The sequence below is a fragment of the Castor canadensis genome, chromosome 4 (assembly GCF_047511655.1).
Source record: "Castor canadensis chromosome 4, mCasCan1.hap1v2, whole genome shotgun sequence".
Lineage (NCBI taxonomy): Eukaryota > Metazoa > Chordata > Mammalia > Rodentia > Castoridae > Castor > Castor canadensis.
The window spans coordinates 15,053,788-15,075,803 of record NC_133389.1 but is presented as its reverse complement, the minus strand read 5'-3'; positions in this window follow the sequence as shown (position 1 = coordinate 15,075,803).

Here is a 22,016-nt window from a genome sequence, read left to right as displayed (position 1 = left end):
CAGTTTTTTGAGGAAAGTCCATACTGATTTTCACTGTGACTGAACTAACTTACATTCTCAACAACAGTGTGTAAGGTTTCCTTTTTCCTGCATCCTTGTAGCATTTGTTGTTCATGTTCTTGGTGATAGCCATTCTCATGGGGTGTCATTTTGATTTGCATTTCCTTTATGGCTAAGGGTGTTGAACATTTCTTCAGGTATTGGCCATTTGTGTTTCCTCTTTTAAGAGTGGTCTGCTGCATTTGCCCATTTATCTGTTGGATTATTTGTTCTTTGGGTATTTAATTTTTTTAGCTTTTTTTGTATTCCTGATGTTAATCTTTTATATGATGAATAGCTTGTAAAGTTTTTCTCCAATTCTTTGAATTGTGTCTCCATTCTGGTGATTGTTTCCTTTGCTGTTCAGAATCTTTTTAATTTGATGCAATCCTAATTTATCAATTCTTGCTCTTATTTCCTGGGCAACTGGAGTCCATTCAAAAAATAGTTGCCTTTAGCTGCTGACCATGTGGTCCCAGCTTGCTGCTGCTCTGGGGGCCCAACATGGACTCTATATATTGCTGGTTCTGTCATCTCTAGGGAGGGCTGGGCCCCTGGTGCTGACCTTCACAAGAAAATGACCCTGTCTGTATCTTGGGCCTGCTGTGTATGTCCCAGGAGTTCACAGGCTGGAGCTGGGTGAATGGGCCCTGTCATGAGCAGGGCAGCTGAAGCTATAGGGTTTTCAGAGCCCTTGGCCAAAGTAGTTTCCCTCCCTGACCTGCCCTGGCCACTCTATGCACCTCACATGTCACCTCCTCCCTTTACCTAGTGTAGAACTAGAAACCCCTTTCTGAGGAGCTTCCAAGAAGACTTCTTACTCCTCAGTGTCACCCCTCAAAGTGGCCTTTCTGACAGTCTTCCTGATGTTCACAGCTCATGACACTGCTCCAGGAGGGAGTTTATGGACATAGAGAGGCCACAACAATAGCTCAAACTCTGCCCACCCTTGTGTTTGTAAATAAAGTTTTTCTGAAACATACATACACACAGACAAAATAGTTGCCTATGCCTGTATTTTCAAATGTTTTTGTATGGTAGTGTCAAAGTTTCAAGTCTTAAAATAAGGGTCTTTTATGTTTCCATGTGAATTTTGTGATTGATATTTCGATTTCTATGAAGAATGACATTGGGATATTGATGGGAATTACACTAAATCTGTAGATTGTTTTCAATATACAGCCATTTTCACAATATTAACTCTTCCAATTCATGAACATAGGAGAGGTCTTTCCATCTTCAATTTCTTCCTTAAGGTATTACGGTTTTCATTGTAAGAGGTCTTTTACCTCCTTAGTTAAGTGTATTCCTAAGTATTTTATTTTTTGTGAATGGGGTCATTTTCCTGATTTCTTTATTCAGCCTGCTCATTGTTGGTATATAAAAGAGGCACTGATTTTTGTATATTGAGTTTGTTCCCTGCTACTTTGCCATAAGTGCTTATCAGATATAGGAGATTTTTAGTGGAATCTTTAGGGTCTTTTGTGTATTGGAACATATCTTCTGTAAAGAGGGATAATTTGATGTCTTCCATATTTGAATCCCTTTTATTTCTTTCTCTTGCCTTATTGCTCTGGCTAGGAATTCAAGCACTGTTAACATGGCAGGAGGGATTATTAGGGGTTGGATCATATCCCATTCAAAAACATATTGAAGTCCCAACTTCCAATACCTCATAATGTGACCTTATTTGGAAATATGGTCTTGAAAGAGGTAATCAAGCTAGGCATGGAGGCACATGCCTATAATTCGAGTACATGGGAGACTGAGGCAGAAGGATGGTGAGTTTAAGGCCAGTCTGGGCTTCATAGTGAGTTCCAGTTCAGCCTGGGCTGCATAGCAAGACCCTGCCTCAAACAACAACAACAAAAACTCAAGTTACAATGAGGTTAATATGGTCGTTTGTAATCCAGTACAACTGGTATCCTTATATAAAGGGAAAATTGGGACACAGAGACATTCACACAGGGAGACCACCATGAACTCCAGAACTGTGAGACCATACATCTCTATTGTTTGAACATCCCAGTTAATGCAACTTTGTCACAGCAGCCCTAGCAAACAAATACAGAGATTCAGAATTGGATTTAAGGAAAATAAAAAGTGCAGTATTTCATATACACCCAAGTTTATGAATAAAGATTCCTACTAACTAGAAACAGGAGAACTGATTTCTGAAAGAAAAATTATGTGGTTTTCTAGAAGTTCCTAAACGTGTATAGCATCCTTCAGTTGTCCACTCACGGTCATACAGTCTCCTCTTTGCAAAGCTCTCTCCTGCTGATCCTTGCAGGAGTATGGTGAGATAAATTCCCTGCATGGATGAGGGGCCAGTGGCCAGATGGTCTGAAACTTGCCTAAGAATAGGATTTCTGATACTCGGTCCAGGTATGTCCTATCTTTACTGCCAGGAAGATGTATCTTCATGGTTGAAGTTGTCCAGGTTGGAGTTTCTCTTTATGTACTATAATCCAGTCTGCTGCCAACATTGATGAAAATAAAGTTCCCATGATTTTGCTTTAAAATAAGACATTGCTGTTCTAGGGCAGAATGAGAGGCCTGGCTTAGCAGTGATGGACAGGAAGATAATCTGGGGTCTCAGAAGGCAGAAAAAGAAAAAGCCAATCAGATTTTGTGTTTAATAAAGGAACAAATGCAGATTTAAGTGACACAAATGTGGGCATAGTTTGCATGGTCTTACTTCACTGGAAAGAGCTGTGGTTGGTAGAAATCAAAATCATGTGAACAGTGCTGTACTTAAGACTAGGATCTGGCTCTCTGGGGCCTCTAGCCCACTCGTGTTTATGTGGATAGCACCAGCAGTGAGGGCGCCAAGGCAAGTAGGGAAGGCACTGTTCGTGGCCTGGGGGCTGGGAGTGATTTAACTGCAAACTCAGGGCTCATTTGGGTGGTTCCAGGTAGCAGAATGCACCTGGGGAAGGTGTGAGCATTTCTTGGTTGGATCAGAGAGGACTGTGGACCAAAAGTTCCTAGCGTGCCAACCAATTGTCCCAAAAGATATTTACACCAAGGTAAATGGCCTTGGAGAAGGGGATTAAGAGGGGATCACTTCCAAAATCCTATGTGATTGAATCCTAAATCTCTGTCGAGATGGTGCTTCTGACTGCACACTTATTGTCTAGGGAAAAATACACTTAAAATTCATTTCATTTTTACTGTAGTGTAAACTTAAGAAATTCTTTTGTCACAAACAACAGTAAAAACAAAGAGAAAAATAAAGTAGGAGAATGAGAAAATTGTCTTTCAGAAGAAACAACATGCAGCTTCTTCCAATTTGTCATAAATCCACTAGGGGGCAGGAGAAGATAACAATTTGGTGTCATTAAAAACCAGTGCAAACCCAATGCTTTTCTGTCAAAAAAATGCCTGAGCAAAAAAGAGAAACCAAAAATGGCTTTTACCAATATTCAGATTTTTTTTTCTAGCATTCTGAGGTAGCTTGTATTTTACATTGAGGATGCTGTACATCAAATGTAACCCTACCTTTGAGTGGAAAATTTAAAGAGTCAAAATGTAATTCTTACCTGCTGATTAGCACTGTGCTTCTGGCTTGGCCATAGGAATATGTAAATGCACTCAGTGTTGCACTCACTGACCTTCAAACCTGTTCAGTCAAGAGGAGAAAGTGAGGAGCAAGCTGATAGTAGACATTTGAACTTGACATAACTTTCTCAGCTGTCACCATTTGATTTTGAAAAATCATAAATCCAAGGTCTGCCCAAGGGAATTTGCCTCAGGCACAGCCTTATTATGGCCTCAGAAAAGTTTGAAATTATTACTATATGATGAATCTTTTCCGTTGGTCTCTTCCTGGCTCACAAAGCACAAAGAAAGCCAGTAATGTCACAGTGAATCAGAGCCAGGTGCAGTGGAAAAGCCCTGCCGTTTACCTCTGTTAGTGCCTCTCAGCTGTGTCAACTATTTTTCTCAGGGAATTAAGCATTTGATGTGGTCATTCTTTGGATTGAATTAAAACACCTTTGACCCAAGAGTCTATGAACTCCCCTGAATCCTATGGGGTAAGGATGAAAGACAACATCCCACTCAAAGAAGCTGATATTGGGTTCATTCATTCAACAAATACTTACAAGCTCTGTGATAAATGTAAGGAATGTGAAGTGGTCACAGATCAGTCAAGGAAACAGACACATAAGCTTCAAAACAGGGTGTGGTCTGTGGTGCCATAAAGGTGTATGTGAGGTAATTCTCACACAGAGAGGAGAGGAAGGGTTTCAGGGCTCAGCTGACAGAAAGGGACTGAGGTGCTGCACAGAGGTGGTGACTTGTTACTTGCCTTGACAATCTCTAGGCATCTGCAACAGCAAAACTGAAACCACTATTCAGACACTTCTATGATCTATGCTGCCCAGGATTCCCACAGAAAACAAGACCACTCCTGAGGAACACACGCTTACAATAACAAAAATTACCAAACATTAAATGACACATTGCACCATGAGTAAATGTGAGCATCTACATTAAATGTTGTAGCTTTCTGATAGTAAAATACTCAGGTATATATGTTTAAAGTAAAAACTATAAAAGAAAGACTGACTAATGAGGATAAATATGACCAGATGGATATGAAGAAGAACAAAAACAGACCTTCTAGAAATGAAAAATAGGATCATTTAAGCCAAACACTCAGGGGATGAGGTTAACTGCTTAGACACTGCTAAAGAAAGAGCTTTTAAATTGGAAGACAAAGCCAAGGGGAGACAGAGAATATTCAGAAAAGCTTAAAAGATATGAAGGATAGAATAATAAGAGTTGTCATATCCCTAACAGGAATTTTATGAGAGAATAGAAGGAAAAAGAGAGTAGTAATTCTTGAAAAGAAAATTGTTGACTTGTTTTCTTTTTTTTAGAATTAGAATATGATTCCTCAGGTTCCAGTAGCAGAGAATCCTAAAATAAAAATACCTAGACACATGAAAATGAAACTGCAGATGCCAGAGATGGAAAAATGGATCAGATCTCTCTTATTAAGATAAGGGAGAGAAAGAATAGGAAACTTCAGAATCAAACGATATAGACCACATGGACTTAACAGACATCTATAGAATATTTCATTCAACAATTGCACAATACACATTCTTAGCCTATGGGACTTTATCCAAAATATATCATATGTTAGGACATAAAGCAAGTCTTAACAAATATAATAAAATTGAAATCCGCCCCCCCCAGGATGCCATCAGGCCACAATGGAATAAAACTAGAACCTAACAGCCAAATATTCAAACACATGGAGAATGAACAATACACTGTTGAACAGCCAGTGAGTCACTGAAGAAATAAGGGACAGAAAAAAAAATTCTAGAATCTAATGAAAATGAAAATACAACTTATCAGAACCTCTGGGATACAGCAAAGGCAGCACTTAGAGGAATGTTTGTAGCTATGAATGCCTACATCAAAAATGCAGAGAGATCTCAAATAATCTAACAATACATCTCAAGCTCCTAGAAAAACAAGAACAAGCTAAACCCAAAATTAGTAGGCATAAAGAAATAATGAAGATTAGGGAAGGAATTAATGAAATGGGGATTAAAAACAATACAAAGAATCAATGAAACAAAAAAGTTGATTCTTTGAAAAGATAAGCAAGATTGATAAGTCCTTAGCCAAACTCACCAAAAGAAGGGGGGGGGTGATGATGGAAATTACTATAATTAGAGATGAAAAAGGGAATATCATAACAAAATCAATTAAATCTAGAGAATCATTAAGGAATACTTTGGAAACATATTCTAATAAATTGGAAAATCTAAAAAAATAGATAAATTTCTAGATGCTTATGATGTATCAAAATTGAACCAAGAGAATATAAACCACTTAACAAATCTATAACAAGGAATTAAATTGAAACAGTAATAGTCTCCCAACAAAGAAAAGCCCAGGACCAGATAGGTTCATACTGAATTCTGTTGGACCTTTAAAGAAGAACTAACTCTACTGCTCCTCAAACTATTCTATGAAATAGAAAGGCAAGGCATACTACCAAACTCATTCTCTGAAGCCAGAATTATCCTGATACCAAAATCTGATAAGGGCACACCAAAAAAGTAAAATTATGCATCAATTTCTTTGATAAACATAGATACAAAAATTCTCAATAAAATTTTTGCAAACTGAATTCAAGAACACATTAAAAAGATCATACACCCCAATGAAGTTGGTTTCATTCCAGGGATGCAAGGATGGCTCAAAATATATAAATCAATAAATATAACATTTAAACAGAACCAAGAATAAAAATCACATGATCATCTCAATAGATGCAGAAAATACCTTTGACAGAATTGATAAAATTCATAATAAAAGCTCTGAAGAAACTAGGAATAGAAGGAACAAACCTCAACATACTTAAGACTATACATGAGAAATCTACAATCAACATCATACTACATGGGAAAAACTGAAAGCATTTCTTCTAAAGTCAGGAATGAGACAAAGGGTGTCCACTCTCCCATTCAATATAGTGCTTGAATTCCTAGCCAGAGCAGTAAGTCAAGAGAAAGAAATAAGAGATACAAATAGGGAAGGAAGAATTCAAATTATCCCCCTTTGCAACTGATATGATCCCATATTTAAGAGATTCTAAAGATTCCACCAAAAAACTCAGATGGGAAAAACACTTGACAATGTAGCAGAATATAAAATTAACATATAAAACCCAGTAGCTTTTCTATATACCAACAACGAACAGGCTAAGATAGAAATCAGGAAAATAATTTCATTAAAATAACCTAAGAAAAACTAAAGAGGTGAAAGACCTCTACAATGAAAAGTATAAAATCTGCAAGAAAGAAATTGAAGAAGACACCGGAAGATGGAGAGCCCTCCCATTGGAGGGGGAAAGAAGATGAGAGAGAGAGGGAGAGAGACAGAAGAGGGAGGGAGAGAGAGAGCCTACAAAGTAACAGCTAGATTAACAACAGCTTTCTCAGGTAACAAAAGAAATCAGAAGACAATGCACAAGCTGACAGAAAATAACTGTCCTGCCACACCACTGATCTCCATTTATGCTCTAACTAGGACTGGCCCCGGTTCCACAGAGGGGTGAGAAGTCAGGTCAGGAAAGGAAGGCAGCCAGTAAAGTCATAGCCAAAGAACAGAGCCCCTCTGAGTTCTCCCCTTGAGGGGTTTGGGAGCTGGGATATGTTGACACTAACTTCTGTCAATCATCTGTAGGAGGCTTCCAGGGGCATCGATTTCCTGGCACTCTGGCCCAGTGCATAGGTGGCAAAGGTTGCTTCAGAGCAAGGAAAAAGTTCTCACACCCCAAAACAGGGACTGGCAGTTGGCATTGGAGCCAGTCAGTGCTGAAGGGAGGAGGGAAGGAGATGTGGGTAGTGCACTGACAGCATCTGCTAGGCATCATAATTTGATTTCTTAGGCAATGAGCCCTTTAACAGGTGAACCAAAACAACCCCAACCAACTCAGGGCAATAAGTGGCTGTCTTCCTCATAGATAAAGGCATTTATCTTTGATAAATTGCTTATGGGCATTTTCTCCCTGAACCCCTGGCCCCAGCTCTCAGATCTGTGCAAACATTGGGAGGGGCTGAAGTGGAGCACTGTTATTAAAGTGACAGAATCTAAAAACACCCAGGTGTGTCATCTGTCCACTGGTGTTGCTAACGGCCTGGCAGAAGGTCCAGCAGGTAGCCATGTGTTCTGAATAGCACACAGGTGTAGCTGGCACTGAAAACAGCAGGTGATGAGCTCAGAGAAGGAGGAAATCCAGGATATTTAAAGTTGTTGCTGATTAAGTATAAAAAAAGAGAACATACTTTTATATTACTGATATTTTTCCAGATTCTAGTACTATAAAAAGAACTAGAAAGGGATAGAATTAGAAACACACCTTTTGGCACTCCTAAAATAAATCAGAATTAAAATGCTTTAGGGAGTGACAGGAAGAACACAGGGGGGCAGATGGCACCACACACTGTAATTTAGTCTTGGTGGTAACTGCAGCGGGGTGACCTGTCCCATCCCATAGAATGACTTTAATGAGCTTATTCTTTCTCTTCTTTTGTTCATCTCTATGCTCTACAATTTTATTTTAAATGCATGCCATTTTATAAAGTCTGCAATTATTTTCAAGGAGAATTCAGTTAATGTGCAAAAGAAAGATATGAACCCATGTTCCTCCTCATTTAAGCCTCCTCTCACTCAAAAGAATGGATCGCTGCTGACCCCTGCATATGTCTCAGCATCTGTTAATGAGACCAGTTTAAATAAAGCTATGGCAAATATACCCTTCCGAGAAGAGAAGAGAATCATGTCAGTAACTCCTCTATCACCAAACAGATCACTACTTCAGAGAGTCTTGTTGTACTTTAATATCAATTTCACCTTTATCCATCTATCTCATCCACCAATCTATCCCTTTATTCATTCATGTATCCATTGCTCCATCTCATCTAGCCAGCCAGTCACCAATCATCTGTTCTCCATCCCAACTGTATTTCCTACTATCCAGCGAACCCAAACTAAATCACCCTTCTTCTTTCTCCCTTCCCACCTCCTTCCCTCTTGCTTTCTCTCAGTTTCTCCCTTCCTTTCCTGACCTCTTATCTTCCTTCTTTCGATTCATGCATCTCAGTCATCCATCTATCCATTTGCCATAAACAATCATCCCAAACTTGAATGCTTTGGAACTAAATACCGAACAGAGGATTGAAATACAGAAGAAGAATGGTTTTCACTTTCAAGGAATTTAGCATTTAATAGTATTTTTTTAAACAAGTCTAACAATAGGAGTAATCTCTGTTCCCGTACTTGTATGTGTGTGTGTATTGCAGTGCACAATTGCCTTGCAGGAAAAGTGTTGCTTGGATGGAAAGTAAGATTCTTCTTTTTATTTAGGTGTAAGTAATTCTCTCTAGAAATATTTGTGACTCTTCCCACATGCAGTAGTAAGCACATTTGAGGGACAGTGAAAAGTGAATTCTTGAGAATTTGATTGCAATTCAACATAGGGGCCATCAAACAAATGCTTTTCAAGGGCTTCTTTCTCTGATTCACTAGTCCTTCCTTCTGTGGATTTATTTTTGGTGGGGCTGGGATTTGAATTCTGTGGATTTTTACTGAGCGTTATTGATGATCTTGTCTACTTTTTTAGTGGAATGGAAATTAAGATCCAACTTTCCAGATATCCAGGGGGATTGGGGTATTGCACACTCAGGTGGAGTGAGCATGAGCAGTCCTGGGTGTTTTCTGACACGTGATCTGAGCCCAGCCTCAGCTGATGGGCTGTGTAATCTCCAATAAATCTCATAACCTATGGAGTCTCTTTTTCTCTGATGCAGCATTTTAGGCTTTGCCTGTTTTTGCATAAATTGTGTATGAATGGTCTGTAAAACGAGCTTTGAAAGCTGCCAACTATTAGGCAAAGTATTTCTTTTGTAAATTATTATTTCTTAAATTACATAAATTGCAAGAGTTAATTGTAAAAAATCATAATATTTACATTAAAAACTAAAATAAACATACAAACATAAAATCTTTGTAGTCCTACCAGCCAGTTTACTGGAGTTGTTTTATTGACATGTAATGATATTGACAATAAACTCTCAAGATGAAAAAGCAGATTTTATAAAGTATGTATGTAAGGACCTTATCATTCAAAATATAATTTTATATATACACATACATCTGGAGGATTATTTTCAATTAACTTTATAATATAAATATATGAGAAGAGTCAGATAAGAAAAAGACAAATTTTAAATTGCTTATGATATAATCACTAATGATATTTTGGTGTATCACCTTACAGAGTTTATGTGTATCTATATCCACATCTGTAGGTATAAATATCCATATTGATATAGATATGGATATGGATAAAGACAGATTTTTTTTTGGCAGTACTGCAGGTTAAAGTCAGGGCTTTGTGCTTGCTAGGCAGGTGCTTCACTGCTTGAGCCATACATCCAGCCTTTTCACTCTGATTACTCTGGAAATGTAATGTAGCCACTCTATGATGTAATATAGCCACTTTCCATGTCAATACTTCCTGCTTCCGCAATGCTGGTCCATTTATTCCCCCAATGTAGTACATAAGCATCCTATCCACCCCTCTAAGTTAAAAAAAAAGTTGTATATATGTGTATATATATATTTAACTGATGTTCAATTCTTATTGTTTAATAATCAACAGGCACAGAAAGAGGACAGTGGGAGATCCTCTGAGCCCTGATCCTGTGGGTCTACTTATTCCCATCAGATAACATTTTCAAGCAGCTTATAAAACTTTGTCCCATTAAGACACAAGGGAGTGCTTCCTACATCAATATTTAGAGTACATCCCCCCTTTTTTCAGTATCCAGGAGCCCCCCAAATTGGTAACAGGCTCCTGTCTGTGTCTGTTGTTTTCCATAGCTACCAATGTTGCAATGAGTAATCTCATGGTAGATCACCTCCTATGCACGTTATAGCATAGGATAAATACTCAGAGGTGGAATCATGCATTTATGGTTTTTTTTTGGATAGATATGGCCAAATTCTCCTCTGTGATGACCATACCAATTTCCATATAAAGACGTTCAAAAGTGCCTGTCTTTCCACCAACTGGTCAACAGGGGGTGTTATTAAACATCAGGATTTTTTTCTATTTGATCGGTGAATCATATTTCACTGTTGTTTTTGGTGAATGTCACCTACAATTTTTTTAAATTCATATGTGCATACAATGTTTGGGTCATTTCTCCCCCCTTTTCCCCGCCCCCTCCCTCTCCCTCCCTACCCCTTCGCTACCAGGTAGAAATTATTTTGCCCTTATCTCTAATTTTGTTGAAGAGAGAGTATAAGCAATAATAGGAAGGAACAAGGGTTTTTGCTGGTTGAGATAAGGATAGCTATACAGGGAGTTGACTCACATTAATTTCCTGTGCATGTGTGTTACCTTCTAGGTTAATTCTTCTCAAACTAACCTTTTCTCTAGTTCCTGGTCCCCTTCTCCTATTGCCTTCTGTCACTTTAAAGTATCTGCATTAGTTTCTCTGCATTGAGGGCAACAAATGCTATCTAGTTTTTTGGGTGTCTTACCTATCCTCATCCCTCCCTTGTGTGCCCTCGCTTTATCATGTGATCAAAGTCCAATCCCCTTGTGTTTACCCTTGATCTAATGTCTGCATATGAGGGAGAACATATGATTTTTGGTCTTTTGGGCCAGGCTAACCTCGCTCAGAATAATGTTCTCCAGTTCCATCCATTTACTTGCGAATGATAAGATTTCATTCTTCTTTGTGGCTGCATAAAATTCCATTGTGTATAAATACCACATTTTCTTAATCCATTCATCAGTAGTGGGGCATCTTGGCTGTTTCCATAACTTGGCTATTGTGAATAGTGTTGCAATAAACATGGGTGTGCAGGTGCCTCTGGAGTAACCTGTGTCACATTCTTTTGGGTATATCCCCAAGAGAGGTATTGCTCGATCATATGGTAGATCTATGTTTAGATTTTTAAGAAGCCTCCAAATTTTTTTCCACAGTGGTTGTACTAGTTTGCATTCCCACCAGCAGTGTGAAAGGGTTCCTTTTTCCCCACATCCTCGCCAACACCTGTTGTTAGTGGTATTGCTAATGATGGCTATTCTAACAGGGGTGAGGTGGAATCTTAGTGTGGTTTTGATTTGTATTTCCTTTATGGCTAGAGATGGTGAGTATTTTTTCATGTGTTTTTTTAGCATTTGAATTTCTTCTTTTGAGAAAGTTCTGTTTAGTTCACTTGCCCATTTCTTCATTGGTTCATTAATTTTGGTAGAATTTAGTTTTTTGAGTTCCCTATATATTCTGGTTATCAGTCCTTTGTCTGATATGTAGCTGGCAAATATTTTCTCCCATTCTGTGGGTGTTCTCTTCAGTTTAGAGACCATTTCTTTTGTTGATAAGAAGCTTTTTAGTTTTATGAGGTCCCATTTATCTATGCTTTCTCTTAGTTGCTGAGCAGCTGGGGTTCCATTGAGAAAGTCCTTGCCTATACCTATTAGTTCCAAAGTATTTCCTGCTCTTTCCTGTACCAACTTTAGAGTTTGGGGTTTGATATTAAGATCCTTGATCCATTTTGAGTTAATATTGGTATAGGGTGATATACATGGATCTAGTTTCAGTTTTTTGCAGACTGCTAACCAGTTTTCCCAGCAGTTTTTGTTGAAGAGGCTGCTATTTCTCCATCGTATATTTTTAGCACCTTTGTCAAGGGCAAGTTGGTTATAGTTGTGTGACTTCATATCTGGGTCCTCTATTCTGTTCCACTGGTCTTCATGTCTGTTTTTGTGCCAGTACCATGCTGTTTTCATTGCTGTTGCTTTGTAATATAGTTTGAAGTCGGGTATTGTGATACCTCTAGCATTGTTCTTTTTACTGATATTGCCTTGGCTATTCGTGGCCTCTGTGTTTCCAAGTAAATTTAATGGTTGACTTTTTAATCTCTTTGATGAATGTCATTGGGATTTTGATGGTAATTGCATTAAACATGTAGATTGCTTTTGGGAATATAGACATTTTTACTATGTTGATCACTCCACTTTCTATAGTCTTCCTCAGTCTCTTTCTTCAGAAGTGTATAGTTTTCCTTGTAGAGGTCTTTCACATCCTTTGTTAGGTTTACACCTAGGTATTTGATTTTCTTTTGAGGCTATTGTAAATGGAATTGTTTTCATATATTCTTTCTCAGTTTGTTCATTATTAGTGTATAGAAATGCTAATGATTTTTCACCTACATTTTGTATTGGATTCTTTCCTCCCTCCCTCCTTCTTATTTCTGGGAGTTCCATATATATAAAATGTATATTAGGAAAATCAGGCTTTGTCATATTAATTGCAAAAAGTTTTTTTTCCATTTATCATTAAAAAAAATTTAACACATGGTAGTCATTTTTTTTCCTTTTCATGCAAAAGGTTTAAAAATGTGATAGAGCATGTCACCTCTTGTACACCTTGGCATTGAATCATGGTCTGGAAAGGACATTCTTCAGGAGAGGGCCTCCCCAGGCCTCTAGATACCTACTTGCTCTGGAAGATCTGACAGGTGAGGATGATTGCTAACCACACAACCTACCCCCGGGGCCCTGCTGAGTACAGCAGCTCCTTGGGTTAGCAGAGACTGGCTGCCTTTTTCTTTTTTTGTTGATAACTCGTTTCATGGGAACAGGAGTGCTATAAGGATCCCACAAATCCATGTCAGAGAGCTAGAGGGACAGATTTAGAAGTGGGCTTGTCAGGGAAATCTAACCTATGGGCCTCAGAAGGCTCCCTGCCTCTCCCAAGCCTCAGTGTGCGGCTGTCCAGAGGGGGCAATACTGATGGACAGCAGGTGAAGTAGCTTCATGTGTTGTTGATTACACTGATCACATCCTAGAACTTTGTCCTGTAGAAACTGAGGTCCGTTTGACATTGCTGCACGTGGATGTGTCTCATTGTGCTGTTGCCATTCTCCCTGGACATAGAACATTCTAGAAGAGCCCAGGAGCTCTAAGAACCATGGAGAAGGATTCTAAGAGCTTGGCAAACTTGAAATCTAACTGTGGCCCCACAGTGCTACAGTGCAAATGCCCATGTGGCCTCTGGTGTGAGCATGTCAGGTGGCCTCAGAGCACTTTGCTACAAGGGACGGCCTCATTCTGACTTCACCCCCGAGCCGGCCACTGCCATTACCTACCTCCTCACAGGCAGGAAAACTGTGGGCAAGAGGACTTCAGAAACTTGCCTCAGACTACCCACCTGGGAAGTGAATCCAGACCACCTTGCTCCTGACCTTACACAATGCTGTCTCATTTCAGTACTACTTAAGACCAAGGAAGAGAAAGTAGAGTTTAAGGGGAAGATGGGGAAGTGCAGTTAAAGAGAAATAAGTGGAGAAATATGTATGGGCAACGGAAAGCCAACCTGAGGGTCCCAGTTTCAGCACCACTGCCCCCGCAGCTCTGTGACTCTGGCAAATCGCTTTCTCCCCTCCCCTTCCCTTCCCTCCCCTCCCCTCCCCTTCCTTCCTTACTCTTCCCTTCCACAAGTATGTCTTCTCTATGTTCCTTATATAAGTGGAATCATACAGTGTTTGTCCCTTTGCATCTGGCTTATTTAATTTAGCATAATGTCTTCAGGGTCACCCATGTTGGGCATGCAGTAGAGTTCTGTCCTTTAAGGGTTCAGTGATACTCACTGTATGTGTACACCACATGTTCATCTAAATTCAGTTGTCGATGGGTATACTTTTGGCTGTTGTGGACAACGGTGCTGTGAGTGTGCATATACAAGTGTCTGCTTGGGTATCTGCCTTGGAGTAGAATGGCTGGATCATATGGTTATTCTATGTTTAACTTCTTGAGGATCTGCCAAACTCCTTTTGTTTTTAACTATGAGCCTTTAGGTTTTTAATTTTTGGGGTTTTCTCCTCTCACTCAGGATGCTGACTATAAACAGCTTCCTAGTTCTTTCTATGGGGCAAGCCAAGAGGGAGGATTTGCCCACTCTCTTCTCCCTGGGCATTAGTCTCTCCAGTGAACTTTGTGCTGGGCTCAGATTGCATACAGACCCAAGGCCCAGCCTCATGAGTGAATGAAAGAAATGGCATCTGACCCCATCAACCACCTCTTTCTTCTAGAATCACTTTATTTTGTTTTCTTCATCATTTCTCCCCCTCCACAATTTTGATTCTGTCAGGGTAGGGATATTTTCCTCTCCTCTCCCCACAAGCCCCCATTATAGCTTCACAGCATAAAATGGTATCTGGATCAAGACATTTTTGGTGGATAGCAGAAAGGGCTAAATCGTTTCTATAAATTGTCTCATTTAATCCTTACAGCAACAACTCAACAAAGGGGCAATAAGCCTTGTTTTACAAACAGAAGACAAAAAAACCCCAATACAGGACTAAAGGCTCTAAGTAGCTTCCCTAAGGTAACATGGTTAAGAAGATTTACATTCCACTTGTCACCCAAATTATAACAGACCAAGCCAGTGCCAGCCTCACTGAAGGCAACTACGAAGTGCCACACTTCCCACTAGGTGTTCTTGTGAAGCCTAGCAGTGCTGCCCCTGTGTTGGACCGGCTCCTCCCCTGGTCCTAGGCCTGTAATCAAGGAGGTCCCTGCTCTGTGGCATGATTGTCCTCCTCTGTGTCTGTATGAAATCATGTGGTTCTCCTACCACTCCGCCATTGTTCTTTCTGTCCCATAGCACAGCAGGGGCCAGGCAGTGACGTTTAATAGACTTTGCTGACCCTGATGGCAAACAGAACGCAAAGGTAATTACAAACAGCCTTGGGTTCAGACCAATACCTAGGGCTCCATGTGGGGCCACCCTGACCTCACAACCAACCTGGTCCCTGATTTCCAGATAAGGCAAACAGCACACCTGTCATTACCAGTGCATGCTTTGTATCCTCCTGGGTTACTCAACTCAGATTGGGCAGCTTAAATAACAGAATGGGTTTTGGAGACTGGATGTTCAAGATGGAGATGCTGGCAAGTTAGGTTTCTTTGAAGGCCTCTCTCGGCTTTAGATGATTGTCTTCTCCCTGTGTCTTCATATTGCCTCTTTGTCTCCTCTTATCATAAAGATACAACCATGTTGGGTTAGGACCCATCTTAATGACCTCATTTTAATTTAATCACCTTTTTAAAGGCCCTATTCCCAAATTCAGTCACATTGTGAGGTACCAGATGGGTAGGAATTCAGCATATGAATTTTGGAGATCAGGGATACAATTTATCCCATAACAACTCAGTGGAGAAGGACATTCCCCTTTCCGAAGTATGTATGAGTCTGCTCCCATGTCACAGTGATTTTGACATCTTCCAGAGAGGACTGCTAACAGGTCTCTTCATTTGTCTCCCTTTAAGTGGGAAATTCTCAAATGACGTGATATGTACTAAAGAAAGTACAGTCTAGTGGGGACAATGGGCTAAAAGGGCCCACTAAAATATAAAGTTGTAAAATTCTGTATTTTCCCAATATTTCCAGAAAACACCAATTAAGAAGTGATGTGGATAGGGGAGGGGTCAGGAGCTGGGATGCTACAAACAGGAGCCCATCCCGAGGGCAGAGCTCTGCACATCCTGGAGCCCACGCCTGTCATTTAGTCCTGGGATGAGCAGCTGCCTGTCTCAGGAGAAGAGATACCTTGCTGCACGTGTGGACCACAGAACAGTGCTCTCTCTCCTTGATCCATAAATTAGGTCTGTTCTGCACTCATCTGCTTGCCAGGTCTTGGCAGCCTGCTCAGGACCTTGGGGCTCTTTGAGTGCTTACAGTCTTTGTTCAAATAAGCAGCCTCCTGATGGATGGCCTAGATGTGAAGCTCACATCTGGAAATGATCCCTAGTCTTGGCCCAGGATTGGCTCAGGCTTAGGAGATGTGTATTCAGGTACAACCACACCCTGCCTGTTGCTTCAGACACGAGGGCAGGACTGGGAGGTGGAGGTGGGCTTGCAGACAGTGTGTTGGGGTCAATCCTGACAGGGAGTCATTTGAAAAATGTGGAACCACCAGCCAAGGGCACCACACTGGACTCCCATCTCACTCTCCTGTTGGTTTTCCTTGGCAGGTCTCATGGTGCCAGCCTTGCCACAAGCATCCTGCATGCAGTTGCCTTACTTCTCTGCACTTCACTAATTCCCCCATCTGGCCTTGGTCCGTGGATGGGAATGGTTATCCTAACGTGGGACTGGATCTCCCAATTTAGGGGTTTATAGCTAAAATTTATGGTACAGGCATAAAGGTGAAATATTTTACCTCATAAAGTACTGAGTTTAGGGAACTCCTAATCTTAAGGGAAACTGTGCTACAAAGACAAAAATATAGCATGTCCTAGGTCAGCCCATCAGTGCCTGTCCAAAGAAGGAAATGCTGTGTTCACCATCCCTAAGGAAGGACAAATGTCAAGGGTGGTTTATATCTAGGAGGAAGGGTGGCATTTGTGGGAGACTTAGAGTAAGCACTTGTCTCAAGATCCTGGGCCAAGCAGCCAAGCCTGTGTACAGAGCCAGGATGAACCAGGATGTTCACTGGCATCTACTTGACCTGACCTCTTGTCTATTTTTGCCCTGGATAAGCATTAAAACGTCTTGAGTAGATAATTTTTAAAGATACAGATAAAACAGAAGACAAATACAATTTCTCAAAACTTAACATTAAAGAAACCCTTTGGTTATGAACTTTGGTTTTTATACTGTTACAATGACTGAATGTGTCTCTCTCAAATTCATATACCAACATCCTATAGCCCAAGTTGATTGTAATAGAACCACTGGAAAGTGATTAGATCATGAGAGAGAGCCTTCACATCTGGGATTATTGCTTTTAAAAAAGATACACTAGAAAGGCTGGGCGTGGTAGTACATGCCTGTAAGCCTAGCTACTCGGGAAGCAGAGATAGAAAGATAGTGGTCTGAGACCAGCCTGAGCAAACATTTGAAAGCCTATCTGAAAAATAATTAAAACAAAAAAGGACTGGGGGATGTGACTTAAAGTGGTAGAGCCTGGCTAGCAAGCATAAGGTCCTGAGTTTGAAACCTCAGTATTACCCAAACCACAACTAAAACCCCCCAAAAGATACCCTAGCTGCCTTGCCCCTTCAGCCACATGAGACAGAGAGAGAGTATGAACTAGCAAGAGGGTCCTCAGCAGAAACTAAGTCTGCCAGAGCCTTGGTCTGGGACTTCTCACTCTTCAGAACTACAAGGAATAAATTTCTCACAGTTTGTGTCACCCAGTCTATGATATTTTGTTATAGCAGCCTGAATAGGGTAAGACAATTGCTGAAGTTATGTATATATAAATATTTTTTTAAATAGTGGGAGGGATCATTCTATAATATCATTCTCTAATCTCGTTTTCACCTAATACACCGTAATAAATTTTCTTTTCAAAGTATATGACTACTTCAGTGCTCTTAACAAGAATAGTACTGCTCCTTGGGAGGATTAAAAATCTCTGGGGACATTTTAGTTGTCACAATAAGGGAGTGAGAATGAGGGTGTGTGTGAGATGTGCAAATGACATTTAGAAGGCACGGGACCAGAAAATTGGATGTCCTGCAATGCTCTGCACAGCACTAATTTTGAATGTTCTCACAGACATTCATGCAGATAAAAGAAAAAAAAACCTGTTTGTATTGATTTGAGCCTAAAATCTAACTCCATTTTGCATGCAAACACAAAGATTTTTGGCATGGTTTTAATGTACACTGTGTTTTCTAGCAATACATTTGAGTTTGTTCATGTATTTTACTGCAAAATGAGGACTGAGCCATTTGGAAAGTGTCACTAGCAATGGATATGCAGCAGCAGCTCCTTAGCCTTTTGTTTCCAAATGTCACATCCACAGCATTTAGTGGGGCACTGTCTTCCTTCTGCTAAATCCCAACTTATTTTAAAATAGATTCAATCATCTGGCCTTTTCCTGTCTTCAAATGTTCTGCTTCATAATTGCAAATTGAAACATTTATTTTGTGGCCCTGCACACCCTTCTAAACTCTGTTCTCCATCTTTGGGTCTAGAAACGTCTACATTCCAGCATCCAGATTCCTTCCTATTGGGCTTCCCTTGAGAGTCTGCCAATAGGAGGTGTTAGAGAAGGTGGGAAGGCAATAAGGGAGACACCATTTCCCCCAGCTTCTGGATTTCTGGTTTGAATGGCAGCTGTGGTAGCCTGGCTGTCAGTAGCTCTGGTATATCATTTTCCCTTCTGTCTCCTCAGTTGTAGAGCTGGTGATCCCTGTAGTTACTAATTCTGGAAAACTGAATCTTCTCCATGCTCTTCCAGCCTTTCTAAAACCTGAGTACCCAATTCCCCATATCAACACAACTCTGTTGAAATACCTATAGTAGTTTCTTTTTTTGACTGGATTTACATGGATAAAAAAATACTTAGGATTTTATTTTTTTTTTCTTATTTATATTATAATGAGGCAATTACCTTCAGTTTTTTTTTTTAAATCATGCAGTTGGGTAGATATATGAATTTAATTTTGAAATATCAAAGGGGGGTATTACCAAATATTTATTTCTATCAGAAAAGGTTGTTGAGCCAGAAAGAGCTGAAAACAACTCAACTATGCCATCCTGTTAGTGACCTCACTTGTCTTCTTATATGTCTTCATTTTCCTCCACTGTTTGGTGTTCAGATTGTTGCTTACACGTCTCCACTGGCACTGTACTGTCCCTTGTGCATTTGCTGTCTGTCTCCTTCCACTAGAATGTAAGCTTCACAGACTCTGGGATTTGCGTAAGGCAATTACTTAATAGATGTCAAGTCAGGATTTGCTCATGGCAGTTTCTCAATGAGCATTTATTAATAGAATCCCTCAGATCCTGACTTAGACATCATTTCCTTCTGCAGATGTTTTCTGACTTGCATTGGTTGGTGAAATACCCATCCTTATGAACAGAATGAGAACAGAATTGTGGCTGAGAACCAAATAACAAACAAACAATAACACACAGCATTCAACAAGATGGTTGAGATGTTATTAGAGCCCTAACAAATGAGGGAGGAAATTGCTGCAAAATGAGTAGGGGTGTATTTACTTGAATCAGGAGTAAAGAGTTGAAATGGTTTTGATTAAAAAGTGGAAAATATTGAAACCTGAGGTATATTTCAGAAATTACATGGTGTATTAGATTGAAAACTAAATCCCAATTGGAAAGCAGGGGTTTTGGTCTTTCAAAGACAGAATTGGCCCAGTATATTCATCCATACTTGGCTAGCCTGACTAAGGGTGTAAGTGCCCACACCCATTCCCACTCAAACTTCTGAATGATATGTGATTGCATTGTAGTTCTGAAATTTCACCCCCAAACCAATGCCATCCCAAGTGCTAAAGATCTGTCCTCTTTACTTAGCATCTTTCCAGTTCCAACATTGTACAAAACAAAGTAGAGAAACAGTGAAGGGAAAAAAACCTGAGGTATTAATACTTTAAGTTTAGAGTAAGTTTTATAACCAGGATAATCTGTATAATAAATAAGGTGAAAACATATATGTGAAAGTCTGATATAACAATATTGTTATTTCAATTTGAAATGTTTCATTGGCCTTAGATGTATAATATTAACTGGAAAAGTGTAAGTGAATTTGATTAAATTGGTAAACAGTATCTGAATGTTTAAGAAAAATTAACCTGTTTTGTTTGTAAGTTTCTTGTAAATTTTTGTTTTACAAATCTGTCCATTCAGGCATTGAAAATGTTTGAGTAAATTAAATATATTGAATGGACAAACATGCTTAAATGCTTAAGAGAATGTAATTATGTTTGTAAATTGGACTTAATTGTTTAGGAGACTTTATTAAGCTTAGGTTGATTCAATATCAGCCAAAGAGCAAGTGAATGTAATATTTATTTTTGAACAAAAAAATGCCAGATTTATAAAGAGAATATAATTTGTAAATTAAACATAAGGGTATAAACAATCTAGATTTTAAAACTCACCACTTTAATGAACTAGATATCAGTTATAAGCCTTAACTATAGAATTCAAACTTTTCACAATACAAAGAACTCAGAACATGCACTTCATATAGTATTCAAATCTTTCATTTAATTTTTTCTCCCCAATTAGTCTCTAAATTCTTCAATTTTCCTAGCATAATCAATTTTTATGTCATACATATTTTGAGATTGCTTGTATAATTGACCTGCTTTGTAAGCACAAACAATCCAATTTTTACCCACTTACTATACCATTGGTCTTCTATGATCCTGGATGAACAGAAAAATTACTCCAAATCTGTGCCAATAAGATGCATGTGGATGATTTTTGCAACTTCTCTTAAATCCTGGTTCTACCAAAGAAAACCTGGAGAGTACTCTGTAGCAATTTGGCAGTTAGGTACACTGACTGATCCTCCTGACTGGAGCAAACAAAAATTCTAAGTCACATTTTAAAACAGTAATTGTAAGTGTGGAATTCATCAAATCCAAAAGTGAAATGAAAGTGGTAACCCTGAGAGCAACTCACAAAGGAAGCTTTTACCCAAAGGTTTCTACCAAACCATGGAGATCTTGACATTTCACTCTGACAAGTGCATTGGATGTGTGGGGCTGGAGCTAAAGCCCAAATCCCAAAGCTGGGGACAGGATAGACTTTACGTATAGCTGACACCTGTACTACATCTGATTGGAAATAAATTCCATAGCACAGAAATTCCTAGCAAACACATTTTCTTCTCTCAGCCCTGCTTCCAGATTGAGCAAGAAAAAAAATCTCATGAGAATTTGTAGCCATCAGACAGCTCTCACGCAAGATTTTATTTTAAGTCACTACTAGTATGGTCTGGAAATCTTTGAGCAGAATCTAGATTAAAATCCTGGGTTACTACCACTTCTAGGTGAGTCAAAGAAATCAATGACCTCTATAGAAAAAAAATACATAATTTATTTTTTTTTGGCATCTTAAGTTTTTTATTTGTGCTTCTAGAATTTAGATTTGATAGTTTCCTCTTGAGGAATTGTTTTGATTTTCTTTTTTTTTTTCTTCATTTTTCTTTTATTATTCATATGTGCATACAAGGCTTGGTTCATTTCTCCCCCCTGCCCCCACCCCCTCCCTTACCACCCACTCCGCCCCCTCCCTCTCCCCCCCCAATACCCAGCAGAAACTATTTTGCTCTTATTTCTAATTTTGTTGTAGAGAGAGTATAAGCAATAATAGGAAGGAACAAGGGTTTTTGCTGGTTGAGATAAGGATAGCTATACAGGGCATTGACTCACATTGATTTCCTGTGCATGGGTGTTACCTTCTAGGTTAATTCTTTTTGATCTAACCTTTTCTCTAGTACCTGTTCCCCTTTTCCTATTGGCCTCAGTTGCTTTAAGGTATCTGCTTTAGTTTCTCTGTGTTAAGGGCAACAAATGCTAGCTAGTTTTTTAGGTGTCTTACCTATCCTCACCCCTCCCTTGTGTGCTCTCGCTTTTATCATGTGCTCATAGTCCA